At 37.8% G+C, this 18,693-nt stretch overlaps 1 protein-coding gene across 13 annotated transcripts in view; it reads right to left on the reverse strand.

Annotated features, from left to right (window-relative positions):
- LOC106077154 (zinc finger MIZ domain-containing protein 1-like) overlaps positions 1-18,693 on the reverse strand; it is a 389,001-nt gene that overhangs the window by 149,619 nt on the left and 220,689 nt on the right. The window contains exons 3-5 of one of the 13 annotated variants that reach the window (XM_056021401.1): positions 12,408-12,611; positions 10,215-10,297; positions 680-803 (exon numbers count right to left, since the gene is read on the reverse strand). The exons of 10 other annotated variants lie outside the window; for them this stretch is intronic. The gene's annotated coding sequence lies outside the window, so the exon portion shown is untranslated. Of the gene's footprint in view, positions 1-679; positions 804-10,214; positions 10,298-12,407; positions 12,612-18,693 lie in introns of those variants that run through there. 2 more of the 13 variants (XM_056021399.1, XM_056021402.1) reach the window with 2 other exon arrangements.

The following is an 18,693-nucleotide window of genomic DNA, read 5'->3' on the forward strand; positions in this document are numbered from 1 at the left end:
TTCTATTCCTTTTGTCCCACACTCAAAACATCTGTTGTATTCAATAAAATGTTTTATTTAATATAATGTTTAATCCTGGCCTGGCGAGCAGATCAATGAAATAAAAAACAAAGTTTTCTCTGGTATCTGGACAGCTGTCTCTGCGACTTTGTCCATACAAAAGGAAAGAAAGTGATGAGAAAGAAAAAACAAGATCCTAATGTCAATCAGTTCAAAACTCGTTTTAGTGAAATGACCACTTTGTAAAAACTAGTCAAAATCTACGTTTTTAAAGCAGTAACTAATCTGTGGTTAAATCTTCGTGTCAATCTGTTGGTGAAATAATTAAAAACTTTTTTGTGTTTAACTCACGAAGTTAAAACTGAGGTAACCCACTTGGGCTGGGGCTCGTGAGCCCATCAGTTTCTAGCTACAATTAACAAGGTGGTATCACGGAAGCCATTACACATAAACGCAAGGAAGGCGGAAAAAAATGGAGCGGAGGGGGCAGGAGTCGAACCTCGAACCCCAAACCTTCGAGTCAACAGTTTAAAGCGTTAACTCTAAGACCCGCAAATCATTGAGATTAGTATATGTTCATTGCTATTCATTCAAATCTCTGGTATTCTATGTGGAGGAGACGAATCAGAAATAAATCCCTCAGTGTTAAGTATTGAGAAGGAAGTTTCAACATACGCACCGTTATAAGAAGCATCTGAAAGCAGTCTGCACTAGAGAGAGATGAAAGCGCCGCCTTCAATGTCAACTAGGCCCCACATTGCTTCTCTCTCAATCAATACTTAACTAGACCTCAACAGCTCCCACTGAAGAAGACAAAAAAAAAAGTGTTTTAAGTAAGGGAGAGGCAGAGAAAGGGAGAGAAAGAAAGAAAGAGAGAGGGGGGTGGATAGGGGTTGGCCGAGAAAAAACAAAAAAAAGAACAAAAAGAAATAAAGATAATCCAGCTTGCCACGGATCGAACTTATCTGGCCATCTAAACATTGTGCAAACTCTGGTCATGTGATTTGTGTTGACCAATCGGATGGCTGATATCATTACTTGACGGCGCCGTACGCTGAAGAAAAAACGCTTCTTCTCATTGACCCGCTTAATGCGTGCCAGTTAGTACTGGCGAGCACGCGCCACAATTAAGCTCTCACCCAGACACCATGATTTCTGAGCGGCAAGAGAGGGGAGTGAGGCGGCCGGGGGGGGGGGGGGCGAGAGGGGAAACGTTTGTGTGTGTCTTTGTGTTTTAAATTATTTAATTTATCTTCTTTTTTTATAATCTTAAAAGTGGTGTTAATATTCTTGTCCCGATGATTACCAATTAATTAGTGGACACCTCGACTTCAATGCCAACATGGTGACTCCTTCTCATACGTGTTGACAGACACAGACATGCAGTTTGACACAGACACACAGACATGCAGTTTGACGAAGTACAAATGTGAACTCATCTGTGTTACTTTGTTTCACTCTAACTAGTAGACTGAAATGTGTATATGTTCACAAAGATTATTTGAGGTCATCTTCTTGATGGCTCTACCACTAAGACGACTAAGTATTGGATTAGGAGCTACCCCCCCCCCACCACCCCTCCCATCAATATTTGAGTCTTATTTTCTCGTATATACATGTATATATATGTGTGTGTGTGTATTTATATGCGGGACGCGGTGGGACCGTTTTAAAGAGATTAGCTTTTCAACCGATGAATGAGTTCGAATCCCTGTGAAGAACTTGGGACACACACTCTAACATACGTTGTAGTTGGTCATTGCGCTGGCCACATCACACCCTCGTCGGGGCTATATTCACAGATGAGCTTCACATTATCTGCATCCATAGGTCGCAAGCTCTGAACCAAAAGTAAAATACATGACAGCGAGTTAAAAGTGTTCTTTTTCCATTCCTCTGTCTTTTGCATTGAATACAAACTCGTTCACTGAAAGGCTCGTCCATTTCTTCCCATCGCTTTCTCTGTCTGTCTCTTCTTCTTTCTTCTAGTATTGAGAGAGTCTTTGCGAGCCCTGAGAACCTTGTGATCTGCCCATAAAGTTTATTTACATTTTTGTTTGACATTAGTTAGCAGGTCATTAACTTTCTCCAAAAAAGTCTACCCCCCCCCTACTGTTTTGTAAGTGTCGCTCGAATGTTTCTTATATATTTATATAGGTGTTGTTGTCGGTCGTTGACTTGTAGCACCTAACTGCTGCTAGACAATCAATGGTTGTAGGCTTAACCCTTTAGACGCGTGAGGTAGTTTAGCCTCTAAGATCTAAACACTAGAATTGTAATACCTTGTTCCATGTGCTCATTGTAAAAAAAAAAAAGCTCAGCACTTTAAGGGTTAATATATTCTAACTAATAAAACTTCAAATAACTTGAATAACTTCCTTTTGTGAACTAGTAAACAAAACTTTATTTATAATATAGACAAAATAAAATTGCGATAAATGAAATACATGTAGTAGGCTTTAGTAATAATATATAATTTATATCTTTTAACAAAATCTAACTCACTACAATAACACAACCTTTCAATCTCAAGTTCCGGAGTCGTCTCCTCTAAGACCAAATGACGACAATGCCTCCTATATTGCATCATTCACAACCAGTCGCTAACCTCTTCCCACCGCCACCATAGAAACACACACAAACACAGTTCATACCAGTAGGTTAGGGGTTCTCAACCTTTGGGTCGCGACCCCTTTGGGGGTCGATTGACGATTTGCCATGGCTCGCCTAAGACCATCGAAAAATATGGATTGATTTGTCTATTCTTCTATTGCTGTGTGTGTGTGCGGGGGGGGGGGGGGGTCGCGGCAGAGTGGGGGATTGTAAAAAGGGGTCGCCGAGCATAAAAATTTGAGAACCGCTGGGCTACACCCTAAACCTTCAAAAATACTTCCCCCCCCCCCCGGGGCTTTTCGAACTAGGGGACGAGCTTATTGATGATGACCTCTCTGACCTTCGTTTTTTCCTTGTCGGGTGTTTGGATTTAAATATAGCGATTTTGACATTGTCAAATTTTTACTCAGTTTATATCTGTCAAAATCTAAAAAAATTATTTATTGAGCAGATTCATTTATACACTTCTTTTTTTTTTCGGTTGCCACATTTCCATATCGAATAGTGAATAGAGTTTTTGATTTATATCTACAATATTCGTTCTAGATAGAAGATGCCAGAAGAGAACTCAGAGAACCAGTAAGCAAGTATAGTCAAACTATCAAGGGGCGAATAACCCGTATGACGGGAGACAAGGAGGAAGTAATCAAATTGACGCAACGTATTTTATCCAAGGTCATACCAGTGGATCAATGGCGTCCTCCATCCTGTCACCATCAGATGAGAACCTTGAGCGACTTTTGCAATTTAAAAATGGTGCCTCGGAAAATGTACAACGCAATAAATAATACTTATTCCGATAGAATTGGCTAGTCACCTAGACCTAGCTACGGTTAACAGTCTAAGTCCAACCAAGGAACCAGGCTCTCTTATAGGGCCGGTCCTACAGATTGCGGGGCCTAATTTGGGTTGTGATAAGGATAAATAAGTGAAAATTAGGAATTTGTATTAGAAAATAAATTCGTCTTTACATTTTATTTAAAATTTACTAAGTACAAAATCACTGTAAAAAATTAACCTTACGAACCATCTACAGTAGATAGTAGTTTTCCAACAAAAAGCCGATAAACATTCAGAACTGCCTTTTAGATTTAGTATCGACTAGCAAAATATCGCTTTTGTTTTTCTAAGAGGTCGAAATAGATATAAATCTATATTTGTATGCCAGTGACTATAACAGTAAATTAAGTATTTGAACTTCTTGTTTTGGTTAAAATTCGGCTTATTATTACATTTTTATTAAATGAAAGCTGACAATGCCGTTTTTTTAAACTCTCGAGTAGGATTGGCGTTTTCCATATTGAATGACGCCCCGAAATGACAATTTTGTCTGTTTTAAGGAGATTTGCATCAGTTTTCAGAAGATTTTAATAATTTCAGGAGATTTTCATGACTTTTTCTTATATTTGATAATTTCAGGAGAATTCCAAGAACCCTTTAATACTAAGTTAAAATGGTTCAATATAATAATTTACACCTAGAATTCGCATCGCGCGGGGCCTATGAAAGCGCGGGGCCCACTGCGGCCGCATAGGTTGCAGTGGCCCTGCTCTCTTATGTTCTAGCTCCTAATGAGTTCGTATGTGTGTGAGAGGTTGTGCGAAAGTGTGTGTCTATATGTGAAAGATGTGGTGTGTGTGTGGGTCTGTGTGTGTTGGTTTGTGGAGATGAGATGTGTGTGGTGTGGAAATGTGATGTATGTGCATGGTTTAAGTTGTCTGTGTTGGTAAGTAGAAGTTTGATGTGTGTAAAGGTGTGTTTAGAGATGTGATATGTGTTTAGATTTGAGGTTTGTGTGTAAAAAGTGTACGTTTGATGTATGTTTGATTAGATAAGTGTGTGATGTGTGTTAGTTTGATGTGTGGCGTGGGTGTGTGTATATATTTGATGTGTGTGGTGTGATGTGTGTACATTTAATGTGTGTGGTGCAATGTTTGAACGATTAATGTGATTAGTAAGAGTAATGTACCTTTCATGTGTGTGTTGTGTGTCTGTGTTTGATGTGTGTGTTGTGTGTCTTTGTTTGATGTGTGTGTTGTGTGTCTTTGTTTGATGTGTGTGTTTGTTATTCTTTGTTTGATGTTTGTGTGTTTTGTTTGTTTGTTTGTTTTGTAAAATGTTTTACATGTTTCGGATGTTCCTTCAGAGTTGAAGATAGTTTACTTCGTAGTCCAAACCTCCCGCAGGACGACGGGGTATGGGAGCGGGCAGGGTTTGAACCCTCGACCGTCGATAAATCCGAACGACAGTCCAGTGCGCAAATCGCACGACCAGGCAGCCATCCTGTTTGATGTGTTTGGTGTGATGTGTGGGTTTTGCGGAACACAGTTTGGGGACTACTACAGCATGTAGAGAAAAGAAGCTTTCAATATATTCAGATAGATCTCGATTCTATGCTATTGTGTAAAAAAAAAAATTAACCTAAAAAACTATTCTTTGGTCTTTGCAATGTTTAATTCGGACCACGCTACAGTGAACGTTTTAAAACTCTGAATCATAGGCGGCCATTGCAGAGTGCGGGGCCCTGGGCGAGTGTCATACCAGGGCCATGAATATTTGTGCGATGGGCTGTTGACAAAAGATTCTATTTATCTTGGCCCCCCCCCACCCCTTTAGGTGCAGGACCTGGGGATTCTGGCCCACTCACCACCCCCTGAAGCCGCCTCTACCCTAAACATTTTCCTATAAGATTTCGACTACACTCTAGAATAGGCTAAGTGGCGAATATATTTTATTCCCCCCCCCCCCCCCCGGTAAAACAATGAAAAACTCAACTCTTATCGTTAACACGCACATTATGTTGAGGAATCTATCAAAGTGTTATGATGTAAGTATATATGCTTGTTGGCATTGGCTGATCAGATTCTGATGCAACCACAGAAAGACTTAATGGCAGACGAGCTTGAAAAACAATAGAAAAACAAAGTAAGTCGGAGACTATGTTATGGAAAGACAAATGTATTTCTTGTAGATTTGAAGTGAGTGTGTATTTGTTCAACTTAGAATTACTCTTGTATCTTTACATATTATCTACATTGGAATGGAAAGATGTAGAATATATTGTCAACATAAGTGAAGTTCATTTTGGTTTAACACGCAGTTCAAGTTTTAGTCAAGTTCTAAAAGAATAAAAGAGTACACGCCTACAAAGGTTCGCTGGCTGGAGCTACAAACTGACAACGACCGTGAAACTCACAAGGAAAAAAAAAAAGCCAAAGAAACAATCAAAACAACAACCCAAGGGAAATAACAAAGAAAATTGAGGCACCGGAAGCGGCTTACAGGAAAAGTCAATTATTGCCTAAGTATGCTAGATATGCTCTGTCCGAGATGGCTTGCGTGCAACTAGACGTGAAGCAATAGGGAGATGGACTGGATGATTACGAAAGACTTAATACAAACAGATAAACAACAATCTTATTGAATAGTCTTGATCTGGCTAAGGTGAGGTCAAATTCTTCAGGACTTCAATGAGGGAGCAGTTAGTGAATTTTTCAATGGAGGGAAATTTAGTGATTATTTCAATGGTGGAGCAGTTATTGATTATATCAATGGAGGGGTACTTAGTGATTACTTCAATGGTGGAGGCAGTTATTGATTATTGCAATGGGGGAGCATGTAGTGATTATTTCAAAGGGGGAGCAGATAGTGATTATTTCAATGGTGGGTTATTGCAATCGTTCAGCAGTTATTTCAACGAGGAGAAGTTAGAGGTTATTTCATTGGAGTAGAAGTTAGAGGTTATTTCATTGGAGTAGAAGTTAGAGGTTATTTCATTGGAGTAGAAGTTAGAGGTTATTTCATTGGAGTAGACGTTAGAGGTTATTTCATTGGAGTAGAAGTTAGAGGTTATTTCATTGGAGTAGAAGAGAGGTTATTTCATTGGAGTAGACGTTAGAGGTTATTTCATTGGAGGAGAAGTTAGAGGTTATTTCATTGGAGTAGAAGTTAGAGGTTATTTCATTGGAGCAGAAGTTAGAGGCTATTTCATTGGAGTAGAAGTTAGAGGCTATTCCCGTGTGTGTGTGTGTGTGGGGGGGTGTTCAATAGCGGGAAAAGTTTCAGAACAGACACATTCTAGAACTTCAGTCAAGGAAGGACAAAGGTCAAACATACAAACAATGTAGGATTAAAGGGAAGTTAAAAGATGAAAATAATTAAATTAAAGAACTTGTTCGTTTTTTGTTTTTTTTTCCTAAGAAAGTCCTTGAGTCTATCAAATCTATCAAGTCTATCAAATCTATCAAGTCTATCAAATCTATCAAGTCTATCAAATCTATCAAATCTATCAAATCTATCAAGTCTATCAAATCTATCAAGTCTATCAAATCTATCAAGTCTATCAAATCTATCAAGTCTATCAAATCTATCAAGTCTATCAAATCTATCAAGTCTATCAAATCTATCAAATCTATCAAGTCTATCAAATCTATCAAGTCTATCAAATCTATCAAGTCTATCAAGCTATTTTTAGCTCCATTCATAATATTTTTTATTCATGAATTCATGCATTCGCTTTACTTATAACATTATTATTTTCTTTAATTGTTTCTAATGTCAATGTTAATGTTGCAGTGACTATATCAGCAATACGCAAGTTAAGACCCGCGGGCAGCGGGTGATATCTGTCTAGTATATACATAAATATAAAGTCAATCAAACTTATTGAGTCTTTCAAATATACCAAATCCAACAACTTTATGAAGCCCAACAGTCTAGTACAGACTATACATAAAAAAATATTTCTATTTGTGAAGATTTTTAAAAACATTTTCTAATTCAATGATTGCAGTGTCTATTTCCAGGTCACTAACTTGTTGTTCCGGAACTGTCGACCTGCGTATCAGTGCGCCTCGCTTTCATTTCAAAACATCGCTACAACGCGCTTCTTTCACAAACTCTGTTTAACTTGACCAGATCTGAAAACAAAATGCTAAATAAATAGTTGCAGCAGCAGAGACGTCAACTCGGGAAGACTTCAACATCCCCATGTTGTCTACTGGCTACAACTTCTACATAGAATGTTGGGCATTTACACAAGAGAACAACAAACTACGGCCATGAACAGAAAAAAAAATGGTTGCGGGTTATACTGAAATAAGAGCCAATGGAAACATTATTTGCAGAAAAAAAATTATCAAAGAAAAAAAGCGTAAAGCTAATGCCCTTAAAAACATCTGTATTGATACAAAATCTACCAGTCTGTGAAGAATAGAAAAGTATAATTAGACAAATATATTCAAAAGAGAATAAAAACCCGACTGTTCCAAGACGTTATACAAAGTTAGAAGAACAGCTTTGTTTCATACTCATAAGTTAGTTCCAGGAACTTCTACAGAATTAGTAACAGCTTTGTTTCATACTCATAAGTTAGTTCCAGGAACTTCTACAGAATTAGTAACAGCTTTGTTCCAAAATCAGAAGTTTATTCCAGGAACTTCTACAGAATTAGAACAGCTTTGTTCCTTACTCAGAAGACCTGATTGTAGCAAACAAAATCTTATTTAAAAACAAGCCCGTCACTGCCACACCTGATCATAGGAGATGTGTTTACTAGTCTGTCACTCTGTGGGTTAAACATGAAGTACAGTTTAATGATAGAATTTTACACTTAAAAAACAACAAACAAACAAACAACAAAAAAAAAAAAAAAAAGGTTACAAAGACAGTTTGTGTGGAAACACAAACTCAAAATCGCCCCCCCCCCCCTGAAGTGGTCCACCCAGGCAGGTAAAAAGACAGGTTTCAATATTTTCAGAAAAAATATCAGAATGAAATTCTATCAAAGGCAAATGAAGAATGGAGAAAGAAGGTTTACAGATCTTGTGTGGTGCCCCAACGGTCCAGCAGACCAAATGATAGGTGAAATGGAATGTGAAGTTAGATGTGAACCTGGCCTAACTGATGACATATAATGAGTATCTAACTAATCTAATTGTTTTGTAAAGCGTCAATGTCTTATTGAAAGCCTCAAGCGAGAAAGTATGTCCGTAAAAATAAAAAATAAAATCCTTTAGTTACGTGCGTGTCCTCTGTGATAATTGCTAACTTGCAGTTCACGCGGTAATATGAAAAACTACTTATAATTGTTGTTTTAAATTATGTTCCACTTATATGCATATTAAATAGTTTCTTTCTCTTAAAAAATTAAGTAAAACATTTTTGTAAATGTAGTAGTCAGTATGACAGAACGTAACTAACTTAGCAATACATTTGTAACAAAGATTAAAAAAATAATTTTTTGACAAAAAATCTAAAACAGTTTGCTTAAACGTGTAAAAAAATATGGTAAATGGTCATCTCCCTTATTAAATAGCCTCACGTGTTTGTTACTATTCATAGTGAATAGTTGTAAAAATGGTGTATTTTTATGAAAAAACTGCTTGCATAGTTGATTTTAAAAATTAAATTTTTCGCTTTCAGAAAAAAAAGTAGCAATTGCATCAGAACTTTGAAAGGTCTAAAATAGTATGATGTCGGATTGTCCATATCTTTTCTAGTTTACGAGATCTAAACGGGACGGACGGATAGACAGACAAACCACACAAACTAATAGCGCCTTTTCCCCTTTCGGGGGCCGCTAAAAAACGAACTAAATAAATATCCTAATTAAAAGTGAACTAAAGACTTCCAAACAGTTGGATTTGATGTGTCAGTAGCTTGGCTTGTGTTTGTGTATTTGTTTGTGTGTTTGGAAAGTGAGACCTGACAACAAACTGGTCGAACTGGTTCGAGTATTTTAATTGTTCTTCAGCTTCTTGTAACACTTAAATAACAAGGCAACATTTAACCGGGCAACGATACTGACATTAAAAAACAAAAACAATTCGGATCGAATCCAACCAAAGAGTCGGTATTGATTGGCGTTGCTATGAGTGCCTGTGTTCTCACTGTCTGCGTGCGGGTTGGCTATTAGATTCGATACTGCCCTTACGTCAGCTAGACCGAGACAATACATGACATCATCAGTGTACACTTTTGGTTTTATTTCTGTTTGGGACTAGAGGTCCAAGACTGTTAGAAACAGGCTTAAGAAGGACGAAGAGGCCTAAGACTTGGGACTAGAGGTCCAAGACTGTTAGAAACAGGCTTAAGAACGTCGAAGAGGACTAAGACTTGGGACTAGAGGTCAAAGACTCTTAGAAAATGGCTTACGATGGACTTAGAGGCCTAAGACTTGGGACTAGAGGTCTAAGACTTGAGACTAGAGGTCTAAGACTCCCAGAAAGAGTCTTAAGATGGACTAAGAGGCCTAAGCCTTGGGACTAGAGTCCTAAGATTTGAGACTAGAGGCCTGAAACTTGGGACTAGATGAAGACTTGCTAGGGGCCTAAGTCCGTATGGAGAGAGTTCTTTATATCTCGAGCTGTTAGCTGTGACATTGTTGGAAAGAGTAAGCGGCCTCACGCGAACACAGGTATTCATTACCTTTCCCCTCCCCTGTTTGTTTCAATGTCTGGTGACAATCATGCTGAGAGTCCTTGACATTTAGTAGCATGCTATCACAAGAAGAACTGAGGTAACAGCAGGAGTGTTCATGTCTCCTGGTTAAGGTTTTATCTCACTTCAGTTATCACCGACAGAAGAACATTTCTGCTCACCTACGTACAGCTCGGGATGTACTTGTGCACTGAACACAAGAGTGTGAGTACAGTGGGTGTCGTCAACAGCTCACACTTTGACTCTAGAGAATGAATGAATCAAAGATAATATTCAATGGGCTGAAATAATAAAAAAAAAAGTGTGTGTGTGTGGGGGGGGGGTAGGTTCATTTGATTTTCGGCACATAGGACAATTTTAGTCCATGTCATGCCCTGTTGGGGGGGGGGGGAATAGTAAAATACTTTGTCTCTTGTTATGCTTTAATATCGCCATGTAGAGGTTAATAGTTCAAGTGTATAATAGCGTATATATGACTGAACTAAACAATGTTGGAGCCTTCCCTCGTTAGTTATTTTATTCTAAAATGTTTTACAATTCTCCCTCCCCACCAAAAAAAAATAAAAAAAAATCCATTTACTTTTAGAAGTTTGTGTTAATAAACTTTCCCCAATGCAAAAACAAATTGGAGTTTCCACTTAGTTCAGCACAGTCAGCCGAGTGCAGACATTAATGAGGATAAAATTCTTAAGAACCGTAATCGTGGAATTATTTTCACTGTCAAAACAGTGTGCTCTCCCCTGTCCTCAACGTGAACACAATTCTTAATTAGGAGGTACGTGGAAGAATACGTCCACACTTTAAGGCCAACATGTTGACAATGTCTTCACCTTCCAGACTCAACAAAAGGACGAGTGAACTTTAAAAACTGTCTGAATCTTAAACATGTACTTCTAGATTAAATTCTCTCCCACATTTCACCAGTTCTTCCCCTTCTTCTTGATGTTTACTTCTTCAATTCTTCTAATATTAACTCAGTATTTTTTTTATTCTTTCTCTCTAGATATTATTAAAGGTTTTTTTTTTGGGGGGGGGGAGGTGGGGGCTGTTGGCCATCGGTGCATCAAGGTCATGTTACAAGGTATCACCCGGGCAAAGAATGACTAGGTAGCAGATATCGCCTGGAAGATCGCAGTGTCTGGAGTGTGTCTGACTCTATGGGTGAAGTGTAGGTTTTACCACCGACTAAAACGCTGTGTGCCAAGTCAGTTGGGAAGCTGTTGAGTGGGAGGTGATGATTAGGGGAGTGTGTGGCGCCCTGTTAACACACTGAGAACCACTTGATATTAAATAGGTAAGACAGATGATGACATGAAGGTGAGAGGAAGTCAGGCGTTTACAAAGCGTTCAGACCACTGATGCGTTTAACAGACTCAACGAATGGAGGTGTATCTCTGTCAGAATCAACAAAAACTAAAGACTACTTCGCCTGACTTGTTTATCGCACTGATTGAAAGAAACATGTTGTTTTTTTTTTAAACATATTTTAAGTCTAGGAAACAAACATTTGTATTTTTTAGAATAAGATGTGTCGACAAAGTCGTTCTTGATCCGGGTTCAGTTACCTAGTATGAGTTTCCCGACCTGTAGGATCCCCTAGACAAGCTGCAATATAATCTTGTGTAATGACATGTTAGCTAGTAGTTAGTAGTTAAATGTCAGGTGTCTGCTCATAGATCTGAGTAAACAAGTGATTATGAAGTTGATTCCGATTTTATGTCTACATCAGGGATTCCCAAACTGCGTTTCAGTATCCACTGGGAGAGCCCAGAGAGCCCTAATCCCAGTGGACTGAACGCTTTTAGTGGTGCCACGTTTCTCCCTCAAAAACTACGGTCTGTGGGCTTTTTCAGTGTACGGTCCCCATCAATCTCAGACAACACGCTACACTACATTCATGCATGACTAGGACGTAATCATCCTTTCTTTTGAAGTAACGTCTGTATTAGCCAAGATAAGATAAGATTCAAGAAGAACATTAAGACCTCATTGTTTAAAACTTTTTTAGATTAGTCATTTTAGCTCTCGTGTTTATGTTTGTAATGTTTTCACAGCGCCTTCAGCCTACATTTTGTTTGTTAACAGCGCTCTATAAATTTAATTATTACTATCATTATTTTCTATATGCAAACATTTGTTTAGTACATTCTGAAATTGCCCTTGTCAAATGTTTGGCGTGTCATTGTCTAGTTTGGAGGATTCATTCAATTCGAGTCCTCCAACTTTCTTCATGGGTGAAAAGTGGAAGAAAGTCTGTCAAAAGCCTGGACAAAAGTCAAAAAATTGAATTTTTTATTTTAAGCTAAAATGTAAAACTTAGTTTTGTGGCTGGTTAGCTAAGTTGATAAGCTCACCCAAGGTAGCCCGGCAGGGGCCTTGTTCGCTTCCCGTTCATAGCCTATCTAGTTCCACTAGTCGACGTTTCCACGGAAGTGCCACGCTGAGGCGACAGGGGATGAAACCTCCGACACCGACCCACCAGAACGTAATAAACCCTGTCTCACTTCCAGCGATCAGACATACTACGTGACACGTACAGACACATTGCCAGAGAATTCCTGAAGATGAAGAATAAAAGCAGGGATAAACAAACATAAAACCTCCTCCAAAACTCCGGGTAACTTTGTGACTGTCAACAAATACATTGTATAGGCACGTAAACATTCATTGTAAGTCGTGAAGGCCTTTTGCAAATGATGTCCAAATTTAACCACCCGATCAATTCATAACACAACAGTGCGCCAATTTCTTGAGAGCAAGACGGAGACTCCAAGCCTTTTCCTGTCTTCACGTCTGCTACTGCTGTAATGATGTAGAGCCTCGAATTTTGTCCATTTACAGACAGCTGACCGTATTAAGCGACCATCGGAGGAAAAAGATTTTGTTAAGATTGTGAAATTAAAATCAATGACAATTCTCTTTACTTTGTTCTCGTGTCACCAGTGAAATAATCTTTTAACCTATTCCAAACTGCATGTCATCCCTTGGCATACTGCTCTGGTAATCTTTTTTTTTAAATCAATGTAAAATAACTTTAAGTAACATAAGCAGCGAGAAATATTTTTATAAAGGTGTCTTCCGGATGTGTCTCCCCAATCTAAGATAATGTGTCTTCTATTGTAAGATAGCGTGTTGTCCCAATGTGAGAATGTGTCGTTCAGATGTGAGATAATGTGTCGTCCCAATGTGAGAATGTGTCGTCCAGATGTGAGATAATGTGTCGTCCCAGTGTGATATCTACGTTACAGGGCCGTACTCACGCTGTAAGTGCTATCTGATTGGCTGGTACATTAAGATTTAAAAAAAACTGCCTCATTTCCCCCTAAACTCTCTATCTCACTCTCTAACACACACACACACACAAACACACATCTAAGGTATTGAATGAACAATCTCCATGTAAAGCAGGAACTGCTGCACAGGTAACAAATTGATCCGATCGATTCGAGCGCTTGACCAATTGTTCTTCACTGTTTGCCTTCAAAAGGATCCAGTTAGCTAAACAGCAGCGTGACGAGACGGTGCAGAGGGGCGGCGTGTTGTTGCATGTCGGGTTGATGGGGCAAGTTCAAGAGAACTCCAGGAGCTAACAACACTTAATTAATTGTGCATACTAAATGTCCGCGTCTAGCCAGAAACACAGACCAGGACGTGAGTGCAGAAAGTGAAGCTGTGAGCTACAACAATTAGTAGAATGGTAGAAACGGGGTCAAAACTTTTTGGGAAGAATAATGGGACAGAATGTCAACACAACGAACTGCAGTCAAATCTCCCCCCCTCTCTCTCTCTTTCTATATCCCCCCCCTCTCTCTCTCTCTTACTATATCTCCCTCTCTTTCTCTCTTGCAATAAGATTCTTGCAATAAGATTATTGCATTGTCAAAAGGGAGACATAAACTATACTGTAAATATATTTAAAATGTAAGCTCAAAGATTACTTCGATAAGACAACTGAATCTAAACACGACTGAAATTCAAACATTTTGTTTACAAAATGCTCTCAAGCACACAAGACGAGTAACCACAGAAACACTTATTTTTGCAGTAGCACAAGCATGATCTATGGAGCAGATGATGTAAAGGTCATCTGTTTCTGTGGCCCACGATTAACGAGGGTGTCATGTGGCCAGCACAACGACCAACCGCCTTTACTTTTCCCTAAGCTAATGTCAGGTACCCAATAGGGCTGGGTGGACTCAGTGGCGCCCTAAGGATCGCGAACTTCAAAATCAAAGTCTTCACCGAGATTCGAACCCAGGACCCCAGGTTCGGAAGCCAAGCGCTTTACCACTCAGTCACCAAGCCTCCGAAAGGTCAAGGTCGTCATAATTTGAGTTCCAAAAGTTTCGAATGGATTAAGATGAATTGTTATCTTCAAGCTATCAGACGCAGACAAGATCTCGCTCAAAGTCAATTTCCGCCCCAATACTCTTAGTACAGTACTAGCGTCTTCACTAAGTAACTGGCAAGGTCTAAAAATATTTGAGAACCTTCGCGCATTGTGTTACGCGAGGAAAAGAAAGAAACGTTTAGTGGCTAAATAAGTCGCCCATCGAAATAATGCCAAAAGATGAGCCACTGTCCAGTGTAATGTCTTTAAGAGAAACTTTGGCTTTCAATTGAGCATTGAGAAGAGATGGAAATTGGAGTTATAAGTGGCAAAGCATTCTATCATCAAAGTCATCTGAACACAGGAAGCTAGTAATGTGAATGGATGGTATTGTGCTGCTCCACGACAAAATGTAGAAAAAAAACAATATAGAAAATCTCTGTGCTTAATTAAAATTGGTGTATGACTTTATGAATATATTTTCAGACAAAAATGTAGGCTACAGTTGTATCAACATACGTCCAGGTAATACATCTTGTTGCCATGGAAAGACAACTCCTTTTCAAAGGCCAGCAACTTTTGTGAAAAGGTTAAAGGCTTGTGTCTTTAATTGCACGCAACTAAAAACACAACCAGGAGAGATTAATACACCTGTCAGCATTTTTACCTGTCCGCATTCAGTGCATTTACAGGTGTACTTTACGCCACATACGAACAAAGACAAAAGACTACTATAAATGTAGCTTACATTGACGCACAGATACAGAAAAGTTGGAACTTGGGAATTGGAATTTTAAAAAGTTTTGTATCACTTTTGAATAATGTTGTATTTAATGTTGTATATAGTGTTGTTTATAATGTTGTTTATAGTGTTGTGTTTTTTTTTAGTGTTGTTGTATAAAATACTCTCCAATGTGATATGTCAATATGTTTCATTAGGCGTCTCTCAATACAAAATATTTATCCATGTTCTCTTGCTGTATTTTTTTATATCAACATTCTATTTATTTCTAAGCTCTTTTCACGTAACAAGATCCACTGAGTCTCTGGGGAAATTCGTGGATTCATGCCTATAGATGTATTGAGTTATATCTGATGCCCACAGGGTGGGACGACTTTTGACGCCCCTGGTTTACGGCAATAATTTGTGTCTAGCAAATCTAGCCGCCATGTCTTTCTACAGCATGAACTCTTATAATGTGCCAACTCAAGAGTGTCTGTCCAGGCCTTCATTCTCACGTACATTCCAAATTCTCTTTCAGGACTCAAACATGTGGTTTTTAAAACTTAGAAAAAAAAAATCAATTGGTTCCAACGGGTTGTTAAAACAGTCATATGGCCCGGCATTCTTTGCTTCTCTAAGTAAATATACTGAAATGAAATAGATCTGTACTTATTAGTATATAGTGTTTCTCTATCGCCACAACACACACATACAGTAAAGGGGACTAATTAAACATATACCACCACATCTGTCAAGCACTATTTCTTTCCCTTGTTGATTCCAAACAAATTAATTAATTACCAATAGTTAATTAACTAATTGTTTTTAATTTATAGATTCTTGTTTTGTCAGGTACAAGAAATTATTGCGAAAAATTTTTAAACTTCCTCCGAGATTGTGTGTTGGAGAACTAACGTGTACAAACATTTGACCAGACTTACAAACAGGGTGAGCTGATATAAGCGTTGTCATTGAATATATCGTAGAGGACGTCTACAAAATAAATCTATCGTGGAGGACGTGAACACATTAATATAGAGTGAATCTACCAGCACATAAAACCATCTATAAACATTTACTGCCTCTATCAGACATGGCGTCAACTGTAGCTCACTTCGTACATAACTCAACCTACAACTCTGCACTCGCTTCCAACAACAATTCTAATTATAACACAAGCTACGTGTAGGCCTGACAGCCCACCCCACCCCTTGCCCCCGCTTCCAAGCTAAACCTGTATCATCTTAAATGTTGTTTTTTTTTTCTTCTTTAACTTTGTATCTTCCTATGAAGTTGAAAACGCAAGGAGTCTATTCCCATCTCACGAGAACTCTGATGAGTGGGTCTTCAAATAAAGAAGTCACCTGGGAAAGCTGTGGATGGTTTGAATGCACCAACAGACTGGGAAACCCATTACATCCCATTTGTAAGCATGTAAGCAGCACTGTTTAGATATTTTAAAAAAAAAACATTTTTTTTTTGCTGGACATGAGTATTAAAGGAAGAAAGTTAAAAAACAGGGGAGGAAGTGTTGGAATTTAAAAAGAAAAAATGTTGAAGTCTTGAGGGAAAATTTCATTTAAGGTTTATTTGGTTAAATGCTGATAATAATTCTAACAGTGCATGTTTTGGTTGATAATCACAATGATATATTATTTTTAATTAAAGGGACGCCACTCATATAAGGGCCATCATACAAAGCAGAGATAATCTTGGGGTAGTTGAGACAATTAAACGAGTGTATATTTTGAGGAGATAGTTTTAATGTCATTAGATTATTTCTCCGTGAATGGATTAGGATAGAATATTTTAATTTAGTTCAACGTATATAGAATTTTAAACTGATAGTTCAGTTTGGTTTCGTTCAAATGTCAAGACTTTAGGCAGCGTTGTGAAAGTACAATCCAATGAGATAATGTCAACCTGACATTAATCTGTACAATCTGACCAGATAAATACATCAAATACATGATAATAAATACATCAAATACAATCCAATACATGTACTATATATGTACTACCTACAACCTTACAATCTAAATCAGCACAAAACAGTTAACGGAACAAAACTTTACAGAGAGTTTCTGTCTTTTAAGTCCTAGAAAAGAAAACTAGTGGGTCTTAGATTTGTACTACGAAAGTGTGTGTGTGTGTGAATGTGTTTAGGAAATAAGACTACTGACAACAACACAAGTACACAGAAAGACAGAGATAGTAAAGTACATTCTTTAGAATTACTTTGATCCCCTAAGGCAGCCGGTTAAATAAAAAGGTTTATATAGATGACTTCTTAATTAGAACAAAGTCTCACAAAGACAAACATTTGATAAACAATTAGTCCTACAATAGACTAAGATCAGTTCACCAATCGTGAAAATAAAAGCCATCAATAAATGGATACTGCTGTTGACAATTTAGTCTAAACAGTCAATAGGTTGTTTTAATAAATAAAAACATAAGGCGCAAAATAACATTATACATTTAAATTTAGTTGTTACAAGGCTTATATCAACTCACTCTGTCTATCTGTCTGTGTGGTAAAAAGTTTTAACACAATATTTCACCCACGCCAATTCTTAGATCAAGTTAAAACTTTGCACAATTATTCATTGACATAGACAAGACATGAATAAAAAAAACAACAACAATTAGTCAATTAATCATTTTGTTTGATACCAACAAGGGTATTTAATCCTTCGGTATTCACAGATACAACTAAATATGTAAGATTTCGTCCACTTATAAAATTGAAACCGTTATTTCTCCCACACCCATTCTCAGATCAATTGTAAAATTTAAACAATTATTTATTGTACCTAACAAAACATGAATCAAATTTTAAAAATTACCCTTTGCATGACATCAAATAAGGGAAATAACTTCTACATTACTGAAAAATATAGTTGTAAGTGCGAAGTTCTGTCCCTAGCATAAGCCTTGTATAATAAAAAAAAAATTGTTTAGTTTGCTTGTTTTGTTTTGAATTTGTTTTCTATAAAACGCGAATCAATAAATAAACAGATAAATGTGGATTCCAAATGCCATCTTTGATGCTTATACTTTCTCTCATTTACATTTAAAATATGTCATTCAGTTTTGAAATGTATAATTATCTTGGCATTTTTTTGTTTAGAGTGTGACCAATCCATCTCCATGTTTCTTTCTAAGATCTGCACCTCTAGATGTCTCTGTCCGACCATCTCCCCCACAGTTTGGTGAGAACATTAGTGTCAGAACATTCGTGTGAGAACATTTTCTTACAGTGGTATGACAAATTAGAAAACACCGCATCACAGTACACCCCCTCACATAACACCACATTAAACCACACCATATCACATCACACCTAACCACACGACACCTCACTGTTCAAATAATCGGGTAAACTAGATTTCAATATTGTATATTTCATCGAAAAAAAAAAACAAATTGGCCAGGAGAGTGATCGAGCCCATGGCATTCACGTTATTATTGAGATGAGCTGTCCACTTAGCTAACCGGACGTACTACTAAGTATGAAACTTTAGATTGAAATAATAGATTCAATATATGACTTGAACATTTGGCGCTGTCTTTGGACTAGGAA

This window comes from Biomphalaria glabrata, chromosome 2 (assembly GCF_947242115.1).
Source record: "Biomphalaria glabrata chromosome 2, xgBioGlab47.1, whole genome shotgun sequence".
In the NCBI taxonomy this organism is placed as follows: domain Eukaryota; kingdom Metazoa; phylum Mollusca; class Gastropoda; family Planorbidae; genus Biomphalaria; species Biomphalaria glabrata.